Source organism: Haplochromis burtoni, unplaced genomic scaffold (genome assembly GCF_018398535.1).
Source record: "Haplochromis burtoni strain Fernald_Lab_line unplaced genomic scaffold, NCSU_Asbu1 Contig_112, whole genome shotgun sequence".
In the NCBI taxonomy this organism is placed as follows: Eukaryota; Metazoa; Chordata; class Actinopteri; order Cichliformes; family Cichlidae; genus Haplochromis; species Haplochromis burtoni.
In genome coordinates, this window is record NW_024582473.1 from 1,804,816 (window position 1) to 1,810,058 (window position 5,243).

Sequence of the window (5,243 nt, forward strand, 5' to 3'; positions counted from 1 at the left end):
GAGAAGGAATTCTCTCTGGTGCATAAATTTACTTGGACCTCGTGTCATAACAAAAAGTCCTCTCTCAGTTTACTTTCAACAAAAGGCAAATAACCAAACCACATGCACATCTAATAAAAGATATAAATATTGAAACACTGATCCAACATTATTCTTGATTGACGGATCATTTGATCTTACACTTTTACCTGAATGTGGCTCCTTTTTTTGTAAAAACTTCGTTATATCCAGTATGAACCTGGCATCCAGTCAGTTAGCTAGTTAGTATCCATTTCAAACAGGACAGTGGTAACAACAGCAGGCTGCGGACAATTCTAAGTTTTAGATTTTAAATAGGCTGTAAACATTTCAATGGGAGCAACAGGACGGTCAAATGTCACTGAATTTACTACTGAGCAGGACGGATTGTAGGGTAGCAAACGTTGTCGGAAAACACGTTTTAGACACTGCAGGTTACCTGGTGTAAGGTTTTTCAGCTAAAAAGAAACATGGTCTGACTCCTACCTAACTATATAAAGAGTAACTGAAGGTTAAATGCAGCTAATATGTCCTGTTTTAAGCCAGGCACTTAAACCTCCGCTCCGCTGCGTCTCAGCCACCATGGCTCTGGCAGCATTTTTGGGGGTGCTAAAGCACCCCCAAAAATGGGCTAAAATCGCCCCTGGCTGAACCACACAGCTGTTCTCCATCACTGGGTCATGCCTGCCCTATTTTACGAAGATGCTGGGACCCGACGAGAGAGCGGTGTGGTGTGCTGAGCATGAGAGGGCAGCTGAAAAACTCCATGAATAAATTGTCTTAAAAAATCCTAATCAGTGAAACAGCTGTCAACGTACAATGTCGTGTGCATGGTGGAATCATTTTTATATCACTGCTTCATTCTTCGTTAAAGTTTTATTTCAGTTTATAAAGCAACAATATGTAAAAACATGTATTGAATTATTTTATAATTTTCTTTCACTATGCAATTGAAATAATCTTCATTAAAGTTTCATTTTACAAAACTCATCGACTTCATCTGACAGTGAATGTAAAAGCATTTTCATGCCTATGTTTTGGAGTTCATCGGATGTGACTGGAACACCTCAATTCAATGATTTGGATGGGTGAACATATACCCACATAACAGACAGGTCTGGCCTAGATCTGGTGTCAAGCTGGCACTGCTGGCTGACTTCTGGCATGGTAAGTGGTATGTCATCCAGATGTGGGCCAGACCTGGCGTAGATGGCACTGTCTATGTGATGGCATGCCACATCTGGCCCGATTATGGTTTGGTTTATGTGGTCCGGGCTCATAGAAAACAGGTCTGGCCTGGATCCGGCATTGAGCTAGCACTTCTGACTGACTGGTGTCATGGCAGAGTGTATGTCAACCAGATGTGGGCCAGGTTTGGCAATTATGGCATTTTTTATGTTCCTATTTTCCTATTTTAGTTAGAAAGCCCAAATGCCATGTTGCAATACTATACTGCTATGGTAGCCAATGTTTAAAATGCAGGTTTGACAGGTTTGTGAGTAGGGATGGGTATCGTTTAGGTTTTATCCGATACCGGTGCCAAACCGGTACTTTTGAAACGGTGCCGGTGCTTAAACGGTGCTCAAACCGGTGCTTAAAGAATGGAGAACACAAAATTGGTCCAAAAACCTCTCATGTTCAGCTGTTTTTTGTAAAAAGATAACAATGTTAGCCTTTTCTGCAGCTATGGGGCATATATGGTATCACTCTTGGCTGGAAGCAGTGCTTAAACAATGGAAAAAACACAAACTTTGTCCAAAAACCTCTCATGTTTAACTGTTTTCCACTTTTTCTTTGGTCATTTTAGCCTTTTTGGCCAGGGTGAAGGGAGTATCTGCCATCAAACAAGAAGACAGCCGCATGTAACTACGACAGTGTTTGCTAGTTCACCTTACATGCATTAATGTAATAATGTGGTTAGCCTACTCAACGTAAATTACACACGAACAACATTAAGCTACTCACGCAGAGAAGAACGGCTGCTGCTGCCATCATCATCCGTCATCATTTCTGCTACACTGGCAGGGCTAGGGGCCAGGACTCTCCTCTTCGGGTTTTTGGGGGATGTTGCTAACTCCGGGTCCGATAACAGGCACCACACCCGCAGTAGATGCTCGGTGTGAGGTCTCGCAGCAAGCTATCAAATACGGCGCATTTCTCGGCTTTTAAAAAACGCTATGCGTCGCCAGGTGTTTCATCGGATTTGAGGTGTTACCTCCTTTGACAGTATCACAGTATCACCTTAAAGCACTTGTTGCTGCTGAGTTTGCATCTTTTGCTGTGAAGTACAGCCAGACTTTTGACCGCTTCGCCTTGGGCATTTTTAATCTGTAGCTCTGCTCTAAAAGAACGTACGTACCTGGGCCCGCCTACTATCCTTGGAAAGGTAAAATGATTGGCTAGAATCTCAAAGTGTATGACATCTCAGGAAAATAAAGCACCGAAATAAAGCACCGAAATGTGCGCTGCTTTTCGGTCTGGTTACTACTGTTTATGTCAGAACCGGTGCCATCATGCCACCGGTACCCATCCCTATTTGTGAGTGTACACTTTATCTAAAACCCTAGTGAGGGTTTACTCATGTTTACCACTGGGTGGCTGCAGCTCAGGAGGTAGAGCAGGTCACCTACTGATCAGAAGGTTAGTGGTTTGTTTCCTGGCTTCTCCAGTCTGCATGTCAAGACAGTGAATGTGTATGAATGTAGTTAGGAAGTGTGTTAATGTGGATTGTTGTATAGAGCACTTTGAGTAATCTGGGAGAGTAGAAAAGCACTATATAAGAATCAGTCCATTCACAGTCTGAGCAGAGTTTTGTCATGTTACTTTTGCACTATCATGTTCCGGCACATGTTGTTATTACATGGCTTGATTAAGGTACACATTAGGCTGACATCTTGGGCCAGCACAGGGCCAGCAGTGTGTCTGCAACTGGCCTTGTGCTGGCCCATGTGTGGGCCACCTCTGGCAAACCAGATCTGGGCCACCAAAGGGCCGTCATTCTTTGCGGTATGTGGGCCATGTGTAAGCACATTGTGTGGGCCAGATCCGGGCCATACCAATTTTGCTATGTGGGTATGTACTTTTGATGACTAGTCGTGTTACGCCCCAGTCTAGGGGTACAGGAACGCAACATAAGTTTGAAAAGACTGCCCCGCCCTGGTCCCCAAAACCATACACAGAGGGAAACCAATTCCTTAGTGAATCGTGTTTTATTATCTACACTGCAAAAATGAAGCTCCAGGGTGAACAAAGGCCAAAATAACAAACAAAACAAGCTAAGTCAGGAGGAGGTGCTATCTAAAACCCTATGTGAAATCAAACATCAAACAAAAGACAAGCGCTACACCTAACTCCCTAACTGAAATAAACAGGAGAAAACAGTGCAAGGAAAAACAATAAGGCAGCTCACCCCTTCTGTTGCCAGTGCTATTTACAATGAAAACTAATGTACACACTATATACAGAACTCAGAAAGTCGCACAAAGTCACAGGCACAAATGTCTCAGGTTTTGGAGGCCAGGGTCAGGTCTGCTGCTGCTGTCAGTGGCTGCCCCGGGACAACTGCTGGTGGAGGGATTTTGAATGCGACCACATGATCGCCGGACCAATCGGCAGCCGTCAGCTCATCCACTCAGGGACCTGCAAAGACTTAAAGGCACAGACAAAGGAAACAACCACCAAAACAGATTATGGACAGGGCCATAACAATGGTATATTATGATATATTTTCTTGTCCAACTTTGGGCCCCTTAATTGCGACCACAGTGTACCCATCTTCTGATTGCAGCTTCCAGCAGAATAATGCCTCATGTCAGAAAGGTGAAATCTCCCCAACTGTTTTTTTCAACTCGAATGGCCTCCACAGTCACCAGATCTCAATCTAATAGAGCACCTTCATGATGTGATGGAACAGGAGATTAACATCATGGATGCATTCTCTCATGGAATGTAGTGCTCGTGCTCAAGAATACTTCCACAAATTACAGTCCATGAACACAACTCACTGTGGCATCCGCAAATGCAGGTTAAAGCTCCATCATGCATAGAAGAAGCCATATGTGAACATGGTCTAAAAATTCTGGTGTTTTCTGTTTTTCACCAACAGGGTTCACTAGTGAATTCAGTTCAATTTTATTTTTACAGCACCAAATCACAACAACAGTCGCCTCAAGCCTGACCACCTTTCATAATATTACAGCTCAGGATAGAAAAGTGTTTTTTCCATTTCTTCCATCATACTATCTATAACTGGATAACATTTTTTGATTCTGAACATCGTTTGCTGTGTGGGTCTGCATGCGGTCCAAGGCAAGAAGTGAGACAAGAGAATCATTAAGTTTTCTTGCTTTCTTTTTCCCCACAATATCAGTCGACAGGTCATCAAAGAAGGATTCAGTAGAGTAATGAACCACTGTCTCCTTAAGCAGTTCAAATAGATTTTTAGCCTTAGACAGGTCAACAGTTTTCGGACTGAAGCATTTCTGATAACATGTTAAAGCCACTCACAGTGTAAGGCTTCCAACAAAATTCAGACCCATCTGAACCAGAATGCCCCTTGCTCCTACAGCTCTCTGTTGGTCTCTGAAGAGATCTCTTCTAGTACACACAAAAAAACCAGCAATCTGTCCATGATATTGTGACACGAGGATGCTGGGACCTGACAAGCACAGGGTCATGATTGCTTTCCACATTGAACATTTCTAGGAAAATGCCCCTTTTATTTGAGTCAGTACACTGTGACCACTCTTTCAAGCACCTGTTTCTGGCGATGGCAAGGGCCGTCCATTACAGTCATCAGAGTTTAACAGAACCCACTGACTTTAAACATTGCTTTCTCCCAATGACGATATCCCACAGCTGAAGTAAATACACAGTAACAAGAGTCTCTACTCTGGGAACATTCCAACCAAGGGCGTATTTTGTACCATTCTGGGAGCACCCTGCTTGATATGTCTTAGGAAACCTCAGATCACGTGGTTGTGGGGCCTTCACTTTTGAATTTGCATATGTCTAAATTCACATACAAAAAAGAAAAATATACCAAATCTAAAACTCAATAATAATCGACTTGGAGGAGTGAAAAAGAAATTCAAAACAAAGGAGACATGACATTTTTACCATGAAGAAACGCCCAGAATCAGACAACGTTAGCATTTTAGATCTTCTATTGCAGTTTCCTGGTTAAAGGTCAGCATGGTTGTGGTCTGTTGTAAATAAAAAAAAAA